We start from the raw sequence: 24,317 nt of genomic DNA on the forward strand, positions 1-24,317 counted from the left end.
GGTTAATCATTGCCCAACATCTCAGAGCTAGTAAGTGGGAAAATTAGGGTTCATTCCCAAGCAACCTGATTCCAATAACAATGTTCTCACATTGCACTATCAGATTACCAGTAAAACAGCTCAGAAAATACCCAGTGATATCTTGTGACAAGATGGAGCTTCAGACTATATGCAAAATTAAAATATCTAGAGAATACATCTGTGTGTGTGTGTGTGTGTGTACACATATGCCACTGCCTTGATTCATGCTTAAGGCACCAGCACTTCCACCCACCATTTCTTCTGAATCATCAGTGCAAATGTCAACATAGTGAAAAGGGCTAGCAATCCCTACTCATTATTATAAAAGTAGTTTTGACCTCACAGACCCCTGAAACCGAGAAACAAGAGAATCGCTGATCTAGGATATCAATGAGATGCTCCCACAAAGGAATTTCAACCTTGAGGGAGTAATGCAGATCAGCAACAACTTAAGTCACAAAAACAGAACTGGCTTCCTAACCAGACTTTTCTTTTGGTATGAGCACAGACAAAATTTCAACTGCCTTTGGTTCCTTCTTATTTTCTGAGCTTATTTCTCTATCTTTCTCATCAATCCTGTGAGTTATAAAACATCCTGCCAATGAATTCCTTTTCTGCTTAAGTTAGCTACAACAGAGTTTTCTTTTAGTCAATGGAGAAACCTGATTGGTAAAGGAAGCAAAACCGCAATTGAGAATTTAGTAGACAGTCTCTGCAGTCATTTTAAAGCTTCTCTTTTAAAAGTCTGTTGCCATTTATTCTGAATGAAAATGTCATCAATACACTGAGGTTTTAAGCCTTGCCACATAAAACCCAACTAACCAGCACCCAAGAGAAAAGAACATCTGGAATCCTAAGACCCCATAAAGCATAAGAAATGATAGCTGCAGTGGATCCTTAGAGTCCTGTGTTATCTAAGCTTTACAAGTCAGGTTCCTGATTTTATGCCAAGTGCCAAATTTTTCACCACTGTGTTCTCCATATACTCAAAGCAAAAAGGGGAGATGGTTTCAGTCTCCGGTCTAGATTTTTCCTGGCAAACTATGATATCCAGAAGGTATCTTATCCTGAGAGATAGAGGCTTTGTTCAAACATTTCATTACAGAACCGCCTCAGCATACTAAATTGCATTAAACAGCAAAATACTAAATTGCTTTTTTTTTTTGAACCAACAGCTTTTTTAAGAATATCTTGAAAGTGAAGAAAAAGTAATTTAAAGCAATCAGAAATAGAGGTTTTTGGGTGTGTTGGCCAAGATCAAATGAACTGATGAATAAAATGTGAAGCGGTCAAAACATGGAAGCTATAATGTTTACTCTTTATATCTCCCTCCCTTCTCAAACCTCCTTTCCATCAATCTCTTTCACTGTTGTTATAAAAGAAACAGGTAATGAAAAATGATTACTGTACCAGTAGTTCCAATTAAATTTAGTTTTTCAAAAGTTGTTTTAGATTTTTCAAACATTAGCACTGGCAAAAAAAAAAAAAATTCCCTATCTCTGGTCGTCTTACAGATCTCATAAATAGCAGTTAAAATAATGTAAAAAAAAAAGGAAACACAAAAAAAGGAAAAATCTTGCAAAATATAACTATCTACTACTATCACTGCAATTAAATGTTAAATTACACAAAGGTACCAGCTCATGCTCTTCTCCAATGAGATAGATATAGATCATTATTTTTCACAAGCTTATTCAACCTTAGATATATTTGAGTGAAATAGATTCACAAACAAGTAATGAAGCCAATGACAGACATTTACTTGATATGAATTAATGAACACTGGCAAGGAAAATGCATTTTTTAAAAAATTGCCAAGTGACACACAGCCTAAGAAATGGAAGAATTAAACAATTCATAACATGCTTAACAATAACATGTTATATTTCATATACAGTCATTTAAAATGACTTATTTTAAGTCACAATTTATTAAATATAAGAGAGGTAGAAAGCTAGAGTTTATAGCAGATGAGGTGCCTTGGAAACTGGTGACTATAAAGAAAAATGTGCAGCCATGACTGCATGTTACCTCCAACCAAAAATGAGTAAGATCGAAGTCAATTAATATCTTTCCTAGTTGAGAAATAAATCCTACCTAAAACAGACCCCTTTTAGAGTTAGGGATAATGAATTGAGAACTAAAAATATAGGGAGACTAGGTTTCCAGTGGTATTTGTACCCATCTTCTTTGAACACCCTTCCCAAAATCTTGCAGTTAGAAAGAGGAAACTTGGGGCAACCAAGTAGTTAAATTATCTTATCTCTCCAAAAGCAGAGACCAAGTCTTATTTATCTTTGTATTTATTCATTCATTCATTTTCTCATTTATAAAATCTATATTAAGAACCTACTAGATTGAAGCAAGGTTAGGTGTGGACATATGTGGCATTCAAAAACTATCTAATACATGGATAAATGAACAGATGAACAAACATATGAAACCAACAGTAAAGCAAAACACTTACCCTAGGATTCCTAACATTGTCATAACTACCTGGATGTCATGCCTTATGATGCAATCATAGGACCACACATGCATGCTTTTCCTTAAAAAAAGCTCCTCTCAGCTTCTTTCTAGTGGAACAGCCTCAGCTACATAAATTGCTGGATGCTAGAGAAAGGCAGGTCCATGTTGGTGCTAAGATGAACAACAATGAGTACTATCAATGGGAAGCAGAGGATATATTGAGCAGCAAGAAAAGAGAATTGCAGGCCTTTTAATCAAGACTGGGCAAATTACAATTCACAAGAGATTGTAATTGATGATATGAGTGTGTACACTGGAACTCCTCTCTCAGCAAGTATAAATCAGTGAGTTTATTTGGAAAATTTAGTTAGGTTCTTCAAAGAGCATTTACAAACATCAGTGAAAATGCATTAGGAGAGCCTAGGGCTAACTAAATCATCTCTAGTAAGTCTACATCATGTAAACACATAATGGCAATGAACAAAATCAGAATGTGGGCTCCTCAGCCTTATATTTTCAGAAGAAATACTGTCCTTAAATTCAGATTAGAGGTATATGGGGTAAAAGGGCTCAAATATGTGGTGACATTAAAGAATTAAAATTAATTAATTTTTAAAAATTCAGATTAGAAATAGCTTCAACTGTTGTTATGAAGAGCAGTCTTTGAGATTAAAACAAATGAGCATACATATTTAACATGGGATTCATTAGTTCCTAACTGGGTTCATCACTCTACATATCCATACATAAAATTACACAGAAAACACTACCAAACTTCAGGATAATACACCAGTAAAGCAGATCGACAGTTAAAAATTTGTGTAATTTTTTGTTATGGTAGGTGCCAGTAATCTGGTTTTACAATGTTGACAGTTCTAAATGAAAGATCAACAATACTTTTGGATAGATTTTAAATGAAAATGATAAAATAATGGTTAACTTTCACTAGAATATAGAGCTATCCAAAACATTTGTAATTCCTCTAAATAAAATTCAAAGCTAAAGTATTACTTTATAACACAATTTTTATGAATGGATCGGGACCTAGTTTACTCGGTGAGGGAGGGAAAGAAGAAAGAGAAGAAGGAAAGGGAAAGAAAAAGATTTTGAGTTTTCTATGAAAGTATCAATAATCTATCTTGAAAAAAAATTCTACATTAAGAACTCCAGTAGGACATTAAAAGTCTAATACTGTATTTACAATTCAAAACTTCAAACATCTACTGCTAATAGTAATGACAGACAACCACTTAAAAATCCTTTTCGAATCAGCAAGAGCCACAGACACTGCTATTTACAAAGTCAGAAGCAGGGAGAAGTCAGTTCATTTTAAGGACATCCTCACCCTTCTAGCTATTCTACCAAACCCTTAGCAGCTGCAAACCTCCATTTTTGAAGGTCCAGCTTCAAAAATCCTTTAATTGTATGAATTTTTCAAATCTTTGGCTCTTCTTGTCTGGGTTGCTTTACTGATAAATCCTCAGGAGTTTGGCTGATTCTTCACCAAAAAAGGAAAAGGGAATCAGGCTTGTGGAATTCCAGGAAGGCAAAGATACTCATGGTATCTTTATCTGTGAGCTCTCTACCTGCATGGCTTTGGCATCTGAGTCTTGCACTGAGCTCCAAGGAGCCTGGACTACTTCCTTCTCCAGAGCAACGGGTGTGTCCCCTGAGTTCACCTGGCTGGGTAGGTCTCCTTCCATTAACAGAGGAGGAAGCAAGGCCAGCCGTAACAACTATGTAAACACATGCTCTAATTTCTCTATCTCAGTCTTCTTTACCTGCTATAGGTGTCTCCTGTCCTCTTCATCCTAGAGCTTCTCTGAGTCATCACCAAAGCTCTTCTCTCCTGACCTTTATCCTAGAAAGAAATGTTCTTCCTCTATCCTTGGCAAAGACATATATGCATTCTGTTGAGTTGACCACAGACTAAATCTAATACTCCAGACATAATAGTCTAATGGATTTAACATAGGTTCAGACTGTACTATTGAGTTCCTAATTCCAAATAATTGCCACACAAATTAATTAGTAATTCAATTGTTTAATACATTGGAAACCACACATTCACAGAATACTTTTGTTCAAATGAAATAATATATATATAAAACATGAATTGAAATTCTGGCACTATGAAGTGTTTTTGCTTATATAATGTAAATACTTGTACATACCAAACACACACTGGAAAAAGTGAAAAAATAATACAAAAAAGTTAAAAAAAAACTCAGTTACTAAATAGATAAGAAAACTGCTCAAGAAGCAGAAATGATTATAGTACTGCCCAGGCAGAAAGAAGCCAGTGGAACATGTGAGAGTTATTTTCCATCAGACTAGAAATCCAGTTTAAAAAAAAAAAAAGTCCACTGTAACATTTTTTTTTAGGTAAAACCACAAAAACAATACTGAACATACTGAAATCCTTTAACTTATTCAGTAACTGAAATGCCACTCAACTGTGAAATGTCACTTCACTCTCACATGGAACAAAGTAATATAAGATACATATGGAAAACTATAGAATAATTAACTCAGTTATCCCTCATAAGGACTGCTAACAATATTAGCTATCCTTCCCAAGCAAAGACCTCCCCCAATGAAGACCGCTACGTGATTCTGTTCCAAAGAGTTTTTCTCCCTGAAAGGCAGTTCACTGCAGCACTAAAGATCATGGCCTTGGAGCCAAGGTGTGATCCCAAGGCAGCCACTTACTAGCTAGGCGGTTTGGGCAATTCTTTTCATTTCTTTTATGGGCATGATCACTGAAACTAACTGATGGAACCAAGGATTAGGTGAGCTAATGTATGTAGTGTTCAGTATGCTCCTGGATGGTAAGCACTCAATAAATGGCATCTATTATTGGCAGCTAAATTTACTTCCTCCACTAATTTCTGATTTACTACCACTGAAGCCTTCTTGATCTAACACACTAAAATGGTTACAACCTTATTAAAAGTAACTTAGCAGATCCTGGCAGTTGTTTTATGATCCAAAAATATTATTTCACTTCAGAACAATATACAATTCTATTAATATCCTCATTTTTTTTTTCTGATGAGAAAATTGAGGACAGAGAAGTAATTAATATAGAAATTACTACAGAAATTAAAAGATTTATAAATCACAGACTTGGAACCACAGAGAGCATCTAATTCAGGGGTCCCCCACCCCGGGGCCACAGACTGGTACTGGTCCTTGGTCTGCTAGGAACTGGGCTGCACAGCAAGAGATGAGTAGCAGGTGAGCTAGCAAAGCTCCACCTGTATTTGCAGCCACTCTCCAGCGCTAGCATCATCGCCTCAGCTCCTCCTCAGATATTCTCAAAGAGCACCAGTCCCTGGTGCCATAAAGGTTGGGGACCATTGATCTACTCCAACTTTTTATTTTATTGATAAGGAACCTATCTTCATCTCTTTGGGCTGCTATAACAAAAATACCATAGAATGAGTAGCTTACAAGTAACATAAATTTGTCACAGTTCTGGAGCCTGGGAAGTCCAAGATCAAGGCATAGGGAGATTCAGTGTCTGGTGAGAGCCCACTTCCTGATCCACAGAGGGCCATCTGCTACATGTGTCCTCACATGGTGGAAGGGGCAAATTCTCTGGGGTCTCTATTATAATAACACTAAACTCCTCCCAAGGCCCCACCTCCAAGTACCATCATATCGTGGATTAGTTTTCAACACAATTCTGGGGGGACACAAACATTCAATCTAAAACAGAAACCGGTATCTAGAGACTTAGATTTACTTTTAAGGTTGGCACAGCGGGTGAGTAACAACATGAAACCCAGACTCCTAAAATCCCGCACAGTGCTTCTCTCTACTATATTATGTTGTCATACAAACAAATCAAAATTAAAAACACATGAATAACAGAGAACCATTATTTCATACATGTTAGTAATTTTAATTAAATAAGTATGTCCCCGAGAACAAACACAAATGTTCACAGTATTATTCATAACACTCAGGATATGAAAACAACCAAATGTCCATCAATTCTGAATGGATAAACGAAACATGGTACACATTCATATAATGGAATACTATTTGGCAATAAAAAAAATTAAGTACAGATACAGAGATGAACCTTAAAAGATTATGCTAAATAAAGAAGCCAGATACAAAAGTCACAAATCATATAATTCCATTTATATGGAATATCCAGAATGGGCAAATTCATAGAGACAGAGAGTAAGTTAGTGGTTGACTAGAGCTGGGGGGAGAGATATAGGGAATGACCGGTATTGAGCACAAGGAACTTTTTGGGCTGACAGAAATGTAAAATGAAATTGTGGTGATGGTTCTGTAAATCTACTAAAAATCACTAAATTGTACATTTAAAATGGGTGACTCTTATGGCATGTAATTTTTACCTCAATAAAGCTATCAAAAATAATTTAAAAATAAACAACAGAATTGGCCATTTTGTAAATCAGGAAAATCTGGATAAAAATGATGTGTACTTTAAATATTAAAAAATAAAAACTAAAAATATGTAAGCAATATGTTCCAGAAAGTCTGTAAAATGAACTGCATCTGCTGAGCAATTTATCCCACTGACTTACAGTATAATTAGAACACACTGCTATGAAAGAACGTCAGCTGCAAAGACAAATTTCTTTCAACATTTTACATCGTGGATGGGGTAAAACAATAAAAAAAAAAAAGATTAAATATATTAGGGAGAGGGAAGAAAGGCAAGTATAAGCAACAATGTTGATACAATTTTTATGTTCACAGACGCCCAAACTCTAAATAAACTGGTAGTGCAAGGGCAACTTAGATTTGCTCTTTATTTTTAACTCTTAGGGAAACATAAATAAATCTCTTAGGGTATCTCGCAGTTTTCACACCAACACACATAAAAAACATCATTTAAAACAAATCAAGTTTGCTTTTGAGAAAGATATTAAGGTGCCTTTGAATTAAAACAATACCAAGACTGTTGTAAATTCCCTAAAACTCAAAAGCTTAGAGGATCGTTGTATGCAAATCACTCTGAAACATCACCTATACTAACTACACTAAAAGGTGGAATCTCAAATTAGTTATCTGCTTAAGGTGGAATTTCGAATTAGTTATCTGTTTATTTGCTTACACTTCCAAATAAAAATAACAACAATTAATATTATTCAGAATGTAAAGCACATAAAGCAGCATTCTAACCTCTTCATGTGCATTGTTTCATTTATAATTCACAACAATCCCATGAGGTTAGAATTATAGTTACCATTTAAGAGCTGAGGAAACAGGATGGTGAGATGAAGAGAGGTTAACTTGTCCAAGGTCATACAGCTTTATAGGCAGCAAAATTGGCCTTTAAACCTAAGGCTGAGTCTAAGATGTAACTTATACTACTTCTCATGCTCTTGTTTATGTAGTAGCTTTTATTATAATATAAAGGTTTCTAAAATCTAATAGAAAGAATTGTTCATTTTTTTAGATATGACATTACAGTTGTTTGTTAAAGAGTCCCTTATCTTTTAGTGACATATACTTTAATATTTACAAACAAAATATGGCTGGCACTTGATCAATGAAGGGATGGGAGATATACATGGTCATGTATTAATAACAGTTCAAAGTTTATGATAGGTAAACAGTGGTTCATTTTACTATTCTCTCTGCTTTCGTATGTTTGAAAACATCCATAAAGATCCATAAACATCTTTATTTCAAAATCAAGAAGAGACAATAGACTACACATAATTTAAAAATATTCACATATTCACCATCATATTCTAAAGTTCTTTGTGAAAGAGATCTGAGTGTTGGTCCCCATGTAGACTGCTGAGGAGGAGAAGGTGGGGGCCAATTCTGACAAATGCAATAATTGAAGAACAAAAGAGGCAAGCAAGTAGAATCCCTGCCTTTGCTGCTTTGTTGGTACTAGAGACTTTTGTTCCCTGTCTATTTAGGTCTTTCTATGACTGGAGTCATTTTCTCAGCAGTTTTCTTCTCACTCTATCACTATCACCATATTCTACTCTTTAAGTCATTAGATAACTAAAGAAAGCAAAAATGTATATCCACAATATGCTTCACTATAATGTGTGAACAGTAGTGGTTGGTCAGAAGACCAGGCAGCTCTCTTAGGTGAAGAATGAATTATCATATTGTTTGACCCAGAAAAGAGAGTTCGAAGGTTTTGCATGCAACACATATTAACACATAAGAGTATGTTCCAAATTTAATAACTATTTTACCTATATAGTCAATAGAGGCAAAAAATTAATTTCTGAAATTAAAGTAGGTGTTGGCTTAGTCACTTGAATATGTCTAATTGTTTCCCTGGAACAACAACTGGCACATGATGAATGCATAATAAATTATTCGTTGAATAAACTCTCTTCTTATGATCCTGCCAGCTTTTCATTTAGGTGCCACTGGGCAGAATATTTAGGAATCAGGAAAAAAAGTAAGAGAAAAACAAGCATAGATAATTTTAAACTTGACAAAGCACTATGAATAGAGCATGCATTACTCTGAACAGAATATTAAATTACATAGTTCAGGGACCTTACTGAAAGATCTTGGGACCTGGCCCATCGGGATCATGAACGAAGAGAGGCACTTTATAAAGCCTTCTTTATGCTGAGACAACTCTTAGCTTTTGGTTTTTAGAAATGATTTATTTAACCTGACTACCTTTATAGACTGAGTTTTCATTGTCTATATTTCAACACTTGGAAAAAGTTCCTATTTAACATGAACATTTTCAGTTTTTGAAATCACTTCATTTTTATTATAATATTCACAATCACCACATCCTCCACCTTGCTTTCTCACTTTAATATCTATAAATACTTCCAGCTCCTAGTTGCTTATTGCAATATTTAGATTTCTCCTCACTCTAGCACCCACATCTCAACTGGCAGGTTATCTGATCTGTAGAATCCACAAAAGAGGTACTCTGAGATTCCTTCGGACAGTCAAAACTAAGTTTTTGCCAGCCAGTATTTTTAATAATTGAGGCAGTATCATTTTTTTCATCAACTAATACTATATTCTAGAAGTGAGACTGTGGCAACAGTGGTTAGAAAAAATATTTTTTGTAGGAATATGTAACATGCAAAATCAATTTTTTTAATGAGAAACTATGGTGATTGTTTACACAAAACTAATTTAAATTTAAAAGGGCTTTCCTGAACTGACCACCGCCTCTTGTACAAAGCATACCAGTGAGGTATGAGGCACCAAAGCAGCGCTTCCTGCTTTCAATGACTTCTGTACTGTTTGTGGAGCCACTGAAACCTTAAACACGTTGCTTCACCTCTCGCCCTAGTTTCAGAGTTTTAAGAGGGCCCAGGTGTCATTCTGTATAGGGTGATCTGCCAGGAATTCTTTCATTAAATCCCCCTTTTAACTGAAGCTCATTATATGGTTTTAATGCTTAAAATTAAGGGACCGGACCTAAGGCAATCCCCTTTCCTGAACCCCTTCCTTATAATCCATCCACCTCTCAGGAAGCTACCTTGATATCTATCAACCATTGAGGTAAATTGAGACACACACAATCCTTTTTCCCATAAGAAGAAATAAAGACATCCAACAAACTATACTTTGCTACAAGAACAGAGAAGTGGATTCTTGAATTAGAATTCTCTTAAGATCCCCTAAAACATCAGTACTGCTCACAAAAATGAAGAGGCATAAACAATCTTCATCTATATAAAACTACTATAAAAAATGAAGATGATGAAAAGTACTCCTCCAAACAACAACAAAACAGAAAACTTAATAAAAATTCCAAACTGAACTTTATCTCTTTAAACGAGCATTTAGGATACGGAAAAAAAACAAAAAACAAAAAACAAAAACACACTCTGGATCAGAAATTTAAAACCTAAAAACAGAATGGACAAAAGTAAAGAGAAATGAAAGAAGTGACTGAAGTCAGGTAAAAAATAGAAAAAGATAAAATCATATCAAAATTGAAAACTAAATTTCAAGGTGGTCAAGAATAAATTCAAATAAGAACTTAATAAGAGGTATTGAAGGAAAGAGTAAAAGAATCAAGAGAATAAAACTGAGGTAATGAAGTAAAAATAGAAAGATTTTTAAAGCTAGACAAAGGAGACATAATTACGCATACAGAGTCCCTGAAAAAATATATTAGACTAAACTAATATTTAAAACTATAATCCAAGAAAACTTTTCAGAAATAAAAGACCCAATTCTATATATAAAAGAACCCACCAGGTAGTAGAGGAAATTGACCTACTACGATAAGACACACCTCAGTAAAACTATTAGACTTTAAAGATAAAAGGGAAAATAAAACCAGGAATTCAAAGCAAAAGGATCAAAAAACGTACATGGACAAGAAAATTAACACTGGCATCAGATGGAAGGAAGGGAGGGAAGGGAAGGAAGGAAGAGGAAAAGGAGAAGAAGGAAGGAAGGAAGGAAAAGGAAGGAAGGAAGGAAGGAAGGAAGGAAGGAAGGAAAAGAAGGAAGAATAAAAAGAAAAAAGCTCAAAAATGGAGCCGGTGTGAATAAGAAAAAAAAAGCATGAACAAAGGATAGATTTCAGGCCAAGCTGTCCTTCCAGTATAGAGGATATAGAAAAATTAAATATGCAAACTTGGAAAATTGTACCCATGAGCATTTCTTAAGAACTGTACTAAAAATTGGGAAACTTCAGCAAAATGAGGATTTAACATACTTAATTGTTGAAATAAAAAAGCAAGACAAAGTTGCAGTTAAAGCATGAAGACAAAGTAGATATGACGCAACAAAAAAAATGGGAAAAGAGAGTGAAAAAGAAAAACATGGAATAAATTCATTGACAGCTGAAAAAGCAATAGGTAAGAATGAAAGTACAACATTAAAAAGGGAACATAAATTAGAAAGTTAAATAAGAAAACAAGGAATGAAGCTATTAAAAAGGCATAAGTATACAACCAGCTGCTATACCAATAACAAAAAAAATTCAAAATACTCGAAGAATTTTTAAATGAAAACATCATAAAGAAATAAAAATATAACTTAATGCACACAGTATTTATTACATAAATATGACAGAATTGAGATCAAATTTGAGTCATTAAAAATGATTTTTAATATGGCTCATAAAAATAACCTAACTAAATGTGTGCAAGGGATAACCCAAAACAAAGTAAATCAAAAAGGCTAAAAATAAAGCGATCGGCAAATACATATCAAGTAAAAAGAAACAATAAAAGCAACAGAATTAAAGTCAAAAAAGCACTGAAAGTGACAAAGACAGTGTTTAACATTATAGGCAAAATATACAATGAAGTTATAACAGTTAAGAATATCTAGGTATAAAGTAACACAACTACCTTTAAAAAGCAGAAACTACAAAAGGCACAGGAAAACTATAATAATATATAAGACTAACACACATGAACTTAACTGACTATAAGAATAACTATAAATATAAACAACTTATATAACATAAAGTAGATCTTATAGGTATAAGTCAAATATTATACACTGATAATAAAACTAAACCTCCTTCTCAAGTGGACATGAATACTGATCCCTCAAAAAGTGATCATACAGGTCATAAAGAAAGCAACAACATATTTCATGAAGTAGAAATAATACTAACTCCAATCACAATTCTAATAAAAGTAGACATTACTAACAAAATAAAAAAGAAACAGAGCATTCAACCTCAAAATTTTAAAACTTTCTAATATTAAACAACTTGAGTAAAACAAAAAATAAAATCAAAAGTAATTCTCTAAAAAATATTAAAATGACACATTTAATGCACTGAAAAGAGAAAAATCTGTAACCTTGAACATTTATATAAATAAGAAAAATAAGCTTCTAATTAAGAAATTAAGCCAAAAGAAAACATAAGGCTAGAAATAATAGATTAAAAAAATTAATGGAGAATTTTAATATGTATCTAATTCATAAACCAAAATCTTGTTTTTTTTAATTAAGAAAGTGAAAAAGGTTAATACAGAAAAAAAGGAAGAAAGCACAAATATACAAAATAAGAAATACGCAGAAAAGGGAGAAGACACACTTTTGACAATATAAAAATCCATGTTACCCAAGATTATTAATTTTAGTAAAACTGGAATGAGAAAACACAATTGGAAATAACCTGTATGTCCATAGATAAGGGAGCAGTTAAATAAAGAATTGGTATAGTCACCCAATGGAGTACTATGCAGCTGCAAAAATGAATGAAGATGATGTATGAAGTAAGTGTGTGTAATAAAGAGAGAAAAGAAAAATATATACATTTACCTGTTCATTTTGTGCAGAGAGACAAAGATAAATGAGAAACTAACTAGAATAATTGCCTATAGAAAGTAGGGGGAATGGGTGGAAAAGATGGGGGGTTGGAAAAAGAACAGAAGAAATGGAAGGGATGAGTAGCATTTCTCTGATTAGAGTTTTCTGTGTAGTTCTGACTTTTAGAATTATGTTAATGTTTCACATAGTCAAAGATTATAACAAGATCAACAAGTACGAGAGGGGGAAAATACCTAAAATAGAAGTCAAACTGAAAAATGTGTCTCTACTGTCATTTTAAATGAAAACATAACTACACTAAAGGGGTGCAGGAGGAGAGGAAAACTAACTCAAGTAACCTTTAAACGCAGTATTTTTATTAAATTCAGGCTATAAGCAAAAAAAAAAAAAATTCCAAAATAAATACTGAATTCCAATAAATGGGTTTTTTCTTAAGTGTTAAGGATTAGCAATTCTGAATTACTATACTTTTTGTGTATTCTAGGACTTTCTGTGTATTCTAGGACTCAGCAAATAAATAAGCAAACTGTGAATAATGGGAGCCAAACTTCTCACTGTCGAAGAAAGGTGTTACAAAAATGGAAAAGGGGGAGGGAGGACAGGATGAACTCATAATGACAGCTGGGATAAGAAACATTAATATGTACTCATAGTTTTTAATACATATAAGATGTGTGTGTTTGTATACCCTAGCTCTGTCCACTGAGAAGGAATCGATGGTGAATTTTGTGTCAACTTGACTAGGCCAGAGTGCCCAGATATTTGATTAAACATTATTCTGAATGTTTCTGCAAGAATGTTTTTGAATGAAATTAACATTTTAATCACTAGAGTAAAGTAGATTGTTCTGTATACTGTAGGTGGGCCTCCTCCGATCAGTTGAAGGCCTGAATAGAACAAAAAGACTGACCCTTCCCTAATAAAAGAATTCTCCAGTAGACTGCCTTCAAACTTAATCTGCAGCATCAGCTCTTCCAGCCTGATGTCCTTCAAGCTGGAACATCAATTTTCCCTGGGTCTCCTGCCTCCCGCCCACCCTAAGGACTGGACTTGCCAGCCTCCATAACCACATGAACCAATTCCTCATGCTAAATCTCCTTATACATAAATTCTACCAGCTCTGTGTCTCTGAAGAACCTTGACTAATAAAAGGGCCTAAATTCAATGACCTCTCAGTAGCAATGAGCATACATGCCTAAATCTTGATTTCTATTCCCACTAAAAAGAATCGAGGCTTGTTGAAAAACTGGCAGATTCCAAGGCTGGGTAGGGAAAATAAAAGATAACTCCTGAACATCTTGTTGCCAAAATATAATGATTTATGAGTACATATCAAAAGGACATAGGATGATATAAGAATTATTACAGTATGTTAGAACTAGTGGTAAAAATTTTATAAGGAATTAGATATTCAGAGAGTCTCAAAGTATCTTCCCAGAAGATACTAATTACAAAGGGAAAAAGAAAAGTAATTTTACAGAAGGAAAACCTAGAGGACACCACCATAACCAAGTGATAAATATTTACATCACCAGTAATGGAACAACAATATTATGGACCCCCAGATACGATACACTGATACATTTCTGTAGTATTCCAGCCAAAAATGCATAACCTGAATCTAATCAGGAGGAAACATCAGTCAAACCCAAATAGTGCAATATTTCTACAAAATAACTGAACTGTATTATCTCAAAATGTCATATCACAAGGCACAAAGAAAAAGGAAGTGCTTCAGATTAAAGAAGATTAAAGAGGTATGACAAGTAAAAGTAACACATTATCCTAGATTAGATCCTATAGATCATTTAGGGGGAAATGCACACTGAAGTACTTAGGGACAAAGGGATATAATGTCTGCAAATTATTCTCAAATGGTTCAGAAATAAAATAATATCTTATTGTTTTATGAAAAGTAAATGTGGTAAAAAGTTAACATGTGGGGAGTCTGGGGTGACGAGTATGAGAATTCTCTGAATTATTTTTATAACTTTTCTGTAAGTCGGAAATTATTTCAAAATTTTGAAATTTGGTAAAATTACAGTAGCATTTGATAATAAGCTTTCCTACATTATTTCCCAACACATGTGCATGCACACACTCACGTTATAAAAACCAAAGCCAAAAACCTAAGAGAGACATTTAAAGTTATTTTCTTCCTATACCCTCTATACAAATGCCAAGGAACCTGCTGACTCTCTCCTCTTCCATAGCACTATTGCCTCAATGACTGTATAACCTCTGAAAGATTTCCCGACGTCAGGCTCTTGCAAAATTAACCATCTCACTACTCTACTTAAAAATCTTGAACGGCCCTCCAATGCCAACTCTTCTAAAAACTGAAGTCTTTTCTTGATCATGCCTCTGCCTCTCGTTCCACTTCATGTTCTCCTCATCAGCAAGAAACCAACTGCAGTTCTCTGAACCTGCAATGCTATTTCATTATTTGTACTCTGGCAAATGCTGCCATCTGTTTACCTATCTGGTCAAAAAAACTCCTATTTTTTCTTTAAACCTTATCTTAGCTTCATCTTCTCTTTGGAACCTTCCCTGACACAACACTCTATGTGAGAATGAGCAACCATTCTCTCCCTCCTTAGTTCGGCTATTTTATCTCTATTATACTTATCATACAGTATAACTATCTCTGATTCTAAAGTGAATGAGGATTCATTGACAGAAGAGACCCAATATTATTTATTTGTTGAATGTAACAGATCCTCAAATAATATTTATTAACTTGAATAACTACACACACATACACACACACTACATGAGCATGTAGTCAAGGGTACAAAAACATTAATAAAGCCTCCATATACGTGTTAAAAAGTAAAACCTAAGTAAATAAACAAGTAATTTTCAAACTAATAAACATTTCACAGGGGAGATGACACATACTTTTGCTTACTTAATATAAGTTAAAACAAGTCCCGGACTTACTTCTTTTCCCACTCATCTTTGGAAAATGAATAATCTGACATAGTTTTTCCATTTTCATTTTCTATAGTTTGATCATTTAGAATGCCTCGTTGTTTACAGTCTTTTAAAATCATGAACGATGACTAAGATAAATTTATGTAAATGAATAAAAAATTAAAAGTAGTTTTACTCTATAAATACAAGCATCATCTTTTTTTGCAAGATTTGTTCAATATCTGCAAATCAATTAACATGATATACAACATAAACAAAATGAAGGATAAAAATTATATGATCATATTAATAGATGCAGACAAAGCATTTGACAAAATCTAGTTTCCATTTATGATAAAAAAAACTCTGAGCAAAGTGGGCATAGAGGGAACATACCTCAAAATAAGAAAGGCCATATATGACTAAACCACAGCTAACATCATACTCAAGGGGGAAAAGCTAAAAACATTTTCCTTATGATCATGAACAAGACAAGGATACCCACTTTCACCACTTTTATTCAACATAGTACTGGAGGTTCTAGGATCAGCAATCGAACAAGAAAAATAAAAGCCATCCAAATTGGAAAGGAAAAGTAAAACTGTCATTATTTGTAGATGACATAATATATAGAGAGAGAACCCTAAAGATTCCACTAAAAAACTACTAAAATTAATGAATGAATTCAGTGAAGTAGCAGGATAAAAATTAATACTCAGAAATCGGTTGCATATTTATATACCAATAATGAACTATTGGAAAGAGAGATAAAAAACAATCCCATTTACAATTGCATCAAAAAAAATAATAATAATACCTAGGAACACATTTAACCAAGGAGATAAAAGACCTGTACTTGGAAAATTATAAGGCACTGAAGAAAGAAACTGAAGAATATACAAATAAATGGAAACATATACCATGCTCATGAATAAGAAGAATTAACATCGTTAAAATGCCCATATAACTTAAAGCAACCTACAGATTCAATGCAATCCCTATCAAAATACCAATGGCATTTTTCATGGAACTAAAACACATAATCCTAAAATGTATATGGGACCACAAAAGATCTCGAATAGCCAAAGCAATCTTGAGAAAAAAGAGCAAAGTTAGTGGTATCATAATACCGGATATCTAACTATTCTATAAGGCTATAGTAATCAAAAGGGCATGGTAGTGGCAGAAAAACAGACACATAGTCAATGGAACAAAATAGAGAGCCCAAAAATAAACTCACACCTACATGGACAATTAACCTATAACAAAGGAGGCAAGAATATACAATAGAGGAAAGACAGTCTATTCAATAAATGGTAGTGGGAAAACTAGACAGATACATGAAAAAAAAAATGAAATGACCACCTTCTTACACCATATACAAGAACAAACTTGAAATGTATTAAAGACTTAAATGTAAGACCCAAAGCATAAAACTCCTAAAAACCCTGACATTGCTCTTAGTAATGTTTTTGCTGACGTATCTCCTCGGGCAAAGGAAACAAAAGAAAAATTAAACAAATGAGACTGCATCAAACTAAAAAGATTTTTGCACAGCAAAGGAAACCATCAACAAAACAAAGACAACCTACTGACTGGAAGAAGATATTCACAATGATACATCCAATAAGGAGTTAATATAAAAAATTTATAAAGAATTTACACAACTTAACACCAAAAAACAAACAATCCAATTAAAAAATGGGCAAAGAACCTAAATAAATATTTCTCCAAAGAAGACATACAGATGGCCAATAGACATATGAAAAGATGCTCAATGTTATTAATCATCAGAGAAATGTAAATTAAAACCACAGTGAGATATCATCTTACACCTGTCAGAACGGCTATCAATAAATCTAAAAACGAGTGTTGACAAGGATGTGAAGAAAAGGGAATCCTCCTATATTGTTGGTGGGATTACAAGTTGGTGCAGTCACCATAGAAAACACTCTGGAGGTTCCTCAAAAAATTCAAAATAGAACTAACTTATGACCCAGCAATTTCATTTACCCAAAGAAATTCAAAACACTAATTTGAAAAGATACATGTGACCCTATGTTCACTGCAGCATTATTTACAGTAGCCAAAATATGGAAACAACCTAAGTGCCCATGAATAGATAACTGGAAAAAGACGTGATACACAAAAATGCACATGCACACATATATACATACATATAATAGAATATTACTCAGCCATAAAAAAGAATGCAATCTTATCATTTGCAACAACATGGATGGACCTAAAGGGTATTATGCTAAGTGAAATAAATCAGAGAAAGACAAATACCATATGATTTCACTTATATGTGGAATCTAAAGAAAATATAAATGAACAAACAAAACAGAAACAGGCTTATATCTACAAAGAACAAACTGAGGGTTGCCAGATTGGGGGGGGGGGTGGGGGGGTGTAGAAGGAGCTGGGTGAAAAAGGTGAAGTGATTAAAAAGGACGATTGGTAGTTCGAAAATAGTCACGGGGATGTAAACCACAGCATAGGGAATATAGTCAATAATATTGTAATAACTATGTATGGTGCCAGTTAGGTACTAGATTAATCGGGGCATTACTTCTTAAATCACATAAATGTCTAATTATTATGCTGAACAAATGAAACTAATATAAAATAATATTGAATGTCAAGTGTAACTAAAAAAACAATAAAAAATAAAAATTAAAGAAGAGAACCATCTTTTTGGTCAAAGTGCTTTAAAAGCAGTAATTTCTGATTTAAACAAAATTCTATAAAAAAAAATCTAATCATTGTGCAATCTTATTTTCTTAATCTAAAACTAAGCCAATTATATAATAGTCTATCAGAAAGAAGTTTAAAGGAAAATTTACAAATGTTACATGTGCCCTCCTTTCTAATATATACAATACAAGGATAATGAAATTACTTTGTAATCTTAAGAGAAAGAACCTTAAATTATTAATGACATGTGAAAGTTTCCATGAAGAAAATGCAATCACATACAAATATGCAAAGTCCTAACTATAAAAATGAGCACTGTTGTCGTCTTTGATACCTCACCCTCCTGGTTTTTCTAATGGCTTTCTGATGATCATTCTGTCTCAGAGACTTTTTTTGGGACTCGGCATGTTCTAACCCTTGCTTATCTGGTTCTTCCCACACGTTTCTAAACTTGCCTATATTTCCAAGCATAATATTCAGCATCTATTAAAAGTATACACTCCAGAAGGTCGGGGACTGTCAATTTTATTTTGTATTGTATGTCTGCCCTGTCCCTACAAGTGCCAAGTACAACTGAATTAGTTTGAAGATATTTTAAGTAGTAAATTTTACAAGGATTTAGTTTATTTTCTTTAGGAAGAAGGAAAGTGATTATTTTCCAGAGTAAGCACTAGTAATCAAACATGTGTGCCAAATACAGCCATAGGCCTACTTTCAGTAGCATAAAGTGTAACTGCAAATCTCTCAAAGTCTGGGAGCACAGCGACTTCCCCCACCTCTGCTCACCAGAGACAAGAGTCTGTGGGAGCTGACACCTTTGTCTCCTGCCAGAGGACAGAAGTATAGCTACGGTACACAAATTCTGAAATGATTCCATAAGTATAATGATACTAATAAACCCCTAGAAAACTGTTGGTGAAATGAAAACCAACACCTTCTCTTGATCATCCATTAAAACCAATGATCGTTAATTAAATTCCTTCAAAATTATTAGGTTCCATAAAAATATGTATTAAATAAAGCATTATACTTACAGCACACACTACATTTATAAAAAAGAAAACTGACAATTAGACAATAATCAATAATGTTCTCACCAGCATTCATTAAAATTAAATTTATAGTATAAAGTATCAGCTCTTTTGAAGTATGTCCCTCAGTCATGCCAGTTTCTATATGAAACTAGAAACATCACTGTAGAAAAAAGTCAGTGTCATTCTAAAATTCTTTGATTTTGCTTATAGAGGTCATATGTAACAAATCAAATTGAATACGTGTCCTAAAATAGAGAAGGAACTAGAGCACCTTATTTCTTCTTCCTCAGAGGAAAGGCTTTGTTCTCACAAACATTAATTGAATTCTTGTCCTTGATCCTTTTTTTCTCTACATTCTCTATTAACTGATCTTTTTCTTTCTCTTTCCTCTAACTTGCCCTCTTTCCTTAGCCCTAACCACTTTTATTATTGAAACTAAGAACCCTGTCAAGCTCTTAAACACACTATTTAGATGCCAAATGTCTACCAACTTTAGTACAAAACATTCAAGAGCCTCATATCTACTAATTACTACCAATGTCTTATTTCTCTGCTCCAAAAGCAAAGTTATTTTTCACAAGCAGTTGATATACTATATCTTACTATGCATGTATCTCAGTACTTGACAAAAAATAGTCAAATTAATACTATTAATTAAAAAAAAAACTAGTTTAAATGAACTATATATAACAGGATGCTGTATTATCTACACTGTTCCTGCAACTACTTTGTAAAAAATCAATAGATAATTAAACTAAATCTTTGAAAGGATACTCTTGGACTTAGCAATTTTAAGTTGCCTAAAGAAATATTATTTTCATAAAATGCTGCCTTCTCTGCAAACCAGACTCAATTCTTAAATGTCACCCAAAGTTAACCAATGTTTGGCATAATCCTGCAAAAAAGATGTAAATTATAGAATTACCTCTCCTCTTCTACCAACATTCTTATTTCCTTAGTATCTGATCTCAGCATAGTATTAAGGAGAAAAGCAATAATTATCTGTTCACACTAAGGGACAAGTAACTGATAGGCTTAAATATTCTCACAACGTATAAAAGGTTAACTCAAATGGCATTTTAACAGGAATTATATGTTTAAGATAGACTTAAACTGTAGTCCAAGTGAAGTCACCTGTTTAATTTGGACGCCCTTGAGTCCTCTACCCATTTCTGATCTTGGAGTGCTTAGGTATTTTGGAAGTAAACTGGATACAAATCCTAAATTACAAAGTTGTAGTAGTAGCTTCCATCTCCCCAGGACTCAAGATGTATGCCTGGTTAGCGCCTGTCCTATAGAAGTAAATATTTGGAATAGAGCTATTATTCGTCTGTGACTAAAGACAATCAGGATCTGGAGAAAATTGTAAAAATCCATGTTTGTCTTCTCAGCTGCCTCTAAGTTTCCCTTCTTCCCTCCTTCTAAGTTCTCTACCACTTCCAGGGCATCCTGCATACCTTCTGCCCTCAAGAAGCCACTGCCTTCCAGTTTTACCTATCCAAACAGAAAAGAACAGTCTGCGGCCATGCCACCCTGAACACACCCAATCTCGTCTTATCTTGGAAGCTAAGCAGGGTAGGCCTAATTAGTACTTGGATGGGAGACCTCCTAGGAAGACCAGGTGCTGTAGGCAATTAAAAAAAAAAAAACAGAAAAGGACTTAAACAAGAACTGCACTTAGTCTGTTAACAGACTTACTTATAGTTTAAGGCAGCTAAGAGAAATGTTCACCTTTTGGGTTGACTTAGGGTTAGGAGTTTTGCTTTTGATTTTGCTGAGTCCACTTGGAAAACTGCTTTAATACTACTGATACTAAACCTGGGGAAGCTGGATCAAGAGTTATCAGGTAGGTTGCTTGAGCTCTCCTTTGCCTTCTTCTTCAGTCTTTTAATTATTCGGAAGCTAAGAATCTCAAATTCCAAAGATCCAGATTCCATGTTCATGGTGTCTACTTCCTTCTTCTGGTTTTATATTTCTTTCCTTCTTTCAGAATGGTGATCATTTTGTATCTCCTCTTTCCCTCCAACCCCCAACAATCTGTTCTCATGCCCCAGAGGTCTTGTTGCCTGTGATGTGTAAAGGAACTATGAATGCCTGGGAGGAAGGGTGCGTATAATTCATGAGTGCCAAGGTTATACACATGAACTCCCTCAAACATGAAACTGAAACGAAAAGAGCAAAGGAACATCACCTCCACTAACAGCCCCATCCAGCTGCAGTAAAGTAAGATTCAGCACTTTTGTTTTTATTTATGGTGTAGTTGGGGAGGGAGGGTTGGAGAGGCACAATTTAATGCTATCAGAACAAAACTACCAATTGGCAATGATTGTACATACTGGAAAATGCAATGGAAAAGAAAATTTCGAAAACTGAAATTTAAAGTTAACTACATTTATATATATGAACTGCTTTTTAATTTCTGCCTGATTATTATACAACATAATAAACATGCATATCATAAAAGGTGGATCAGATTAACTTTCAGTTTTACTTTACAACCTTTCCTTCTAACTTCTACTCCTGAGGCTTCATTCACTGCTGGCTGTGAATGTAGGATGGTGATTCCTCTTCAAACATAAAAAAAAAAATTACCAAGACACCACACTGTCACACCAGAAGAGAGGCCAGCGACGTAGTGTGCCACTTCTCAGACTGTCCATTTTACAACCACGGTACTACTTCTAGTCTTTCCCAGGTCTAAATTATTCCTCATCTAGTTACCATAATTATTCTCCCAAACATTTTGTACCACTTCCCAGCTAATGAAGCAAGAATTGCTTCACAAGAAGTGGAATCAAAATCTAAACTCTTAAATGACTCAATGAAAAGATGTTCAAGTTAATCTATAATAAGAGACATGCATCAATCAACTGGCAAAGATCAAATAATTTGGTAACACAGATATAAGAACACAGATATTATATATCTCTGGTGGATAAGCAAAATGGTACAAACTCTAATGGGAGGAAAATTAGGCAATATCTGTCAAAATAGCAAAAGCAAGTACCCATTTCTAGGAATTTATCTTATAGTATACCCACTACTCCACCAGTGTGTGTGAAAAAAAAACATTCACTGCAGCATTATTATAAGGACAAAATCATAATAACAACAATAATAGCAAACACCTATCTAGCACTTACATAGTGCCATACACTGTTCTAAGTACTTTACACATTCTCATTTAATCCTCACAACAATAAATCCTATAAGGTAGGTTCTATTAACACCCACCATGAACAGATGGAGAACTAAGAGGCCAGGTAAAAGTATCCTGAGATCACATAACTAGTGTGCAGCCAGGATTTTAACCTGGGCAGTGTAGCTCCAGAGCCTCCTCTCTTAACTGTTACGATACGCTAAACCATTTAATAAAATGTATGGTACATCCATCTAAAGGAATATTTTTAAAAAGAAAAGCTTTTCTAATTTCCCTTCCCATTTTGAGGACAGGCTGAATTTAGCAAATCACTTCTAAAAGTAAAATATGAAAAGGGAAAAACAGTAATTCTACAGTGGAGAAGCCTGGCAAACACTACTTTAACTAAGTGATCTAAGTTAATAGCACCAGGATGCCGTGTAAATATCAGGCACTCCCTCACATGACATAACAAAGACAACTTGGCTTTGTGTATTTTTTTCAAAACTGCATAGCCCCATACTAATCATGAGGAAAACATCAGACAACCCAAGGTGAGTTCTACACACTATCTCACCAGGACTCCTCAAAACTGTCAAGATTATAAAATCAGACGAAACTGAAAAACTGTCAGAGGAGACTAAGGAAACACAACAACTAAATGCGATGTGGAATTCTGGATGGGATCATGGAAGAAGGCTTCCCACACCTACTTCCTGACTTTTTCCACCAGCTTCATTTTTCCTCAATGCACTGCAGACATTTTATTGTAGCTGAACCAACCTGACTGTCAACTCCAATAAGTTACAGCTTGTTTCCCAAATCCACATCTCTCTGGAAAATCTAACTCTAAACTTAAAAAGCCACCCACCCATTGTGATACTCAGCATCCTGTATGTTTTGTGTATAACAAAGATGGCAAATACAGGCCATCAAGACTCCTATATCCATAACAACATTGCTCAGTGATCACAGTAGCCTTTCCCACTAAATTCACGTGATACCTCCAACTACTTCGCACTGCAATATCCCACACCACCAGCATTATCAAAGCTGGCCCATGAAATAAAACAATATGCCACATATGGTCTCTACTATATTAATCTGGTTGCCTCGATATGTTCCTCCACGGATTACATGTGTATTTATTTAGACATACCCCTATTTTGTTCTGAAAAGGACTAATGAGATAAGAATACATGAACCATAAAAAGCTAATAAATTTAAAAAATAAAAGCAAAGGAATAGAGAAGACACCAGAAATTGTGCCTAAAAAAATGGACAGCATAAAATCTATACGTCTGCTCTGGGGTGGGCCATAAATCTGGCTCTGGCTTTCTAGTAGCCATCAAAAAAAGGAAAACCCAGTCCACAATCCAGGATATAAAGAGCAGAGTACTCAGAAGAGGAACTGTATTTGGTACTTAGACCAAATAGTAATTTTTATAAAGCAAAGAGAACACTATAGAATGAACAAGATAGAAAAGATACACAACTGCCAGTTCTCAAAGGACTGGGTTGTTTCTAACAGTATCTATCAGGAGAGACCGATGGTATCTTACCAAAGCCTAGAGCAGCTAAATTGACTTTACAAAGAGCAGACATGAGCTTCAAGAACCCTCTATGTCCTTTTACTTGGTTTTCTCATTTGCTGCCTCCTTAACTAAATATAAACTCTTTGAAGACAAGAACAATGTTTTCTACCTCTTACATATATAGCCCATTATGTTTCGTATTCTGGAAAAAAAAAAAAGGCATTCCATATCAGTGAGAATTTACATAGTGCA

The 24,317-nt window shown here is 34.2% G+C and overlaps 1 protein-coding gene and 1 pseudogene across 2 annotated transcripts in view; one reads left to right on the forward strand and one right to left on the reverse strand.

Moving 5' to 3' along the window:
* Window positions 1-24,317, reverse strand: part of SESTD1 (SEC14 and spectrin domain containing 1) — a 98,899-nt gene that overhangs the window by 68,462 nt on the left and 6,120 nt on the right. Inside the window, exon 1 of one of the 2 annotated variants that reach the window (XM_039855819.1) lies at window positions 21,891-21,915. The exons of the other annotated variant lie outside the window; for it this stretch is intronic. The gene's annotated coding sequence lies outside the window, so the exon portion shown is untranslated. Of the gene's footprint in view, window positions 1-21,890; window positions 21,916-24,317 lie in introns of those variants that run through there. 2 annotated transcript variants of the gene reach the window in all.
* Window positions 20,907-21,024, forward strand: LOC120597277 (uncharacterized; annotated as a pseudogene).

This window comes from Pteropus medius, unplaced genomic scaffold (assembly GCF_902729225.1).
Source record: "Pteropus medius unplaced genomic scaffold, Ma_sr-lr_union100, whole genome shotgun sequence".
NCBI classification, from domain to species: Eukaryota; Metazoa; Chordata; class Mammalia; order Chiroptera; family Pteropodidae; genus Pteropus; species Pteropus medius.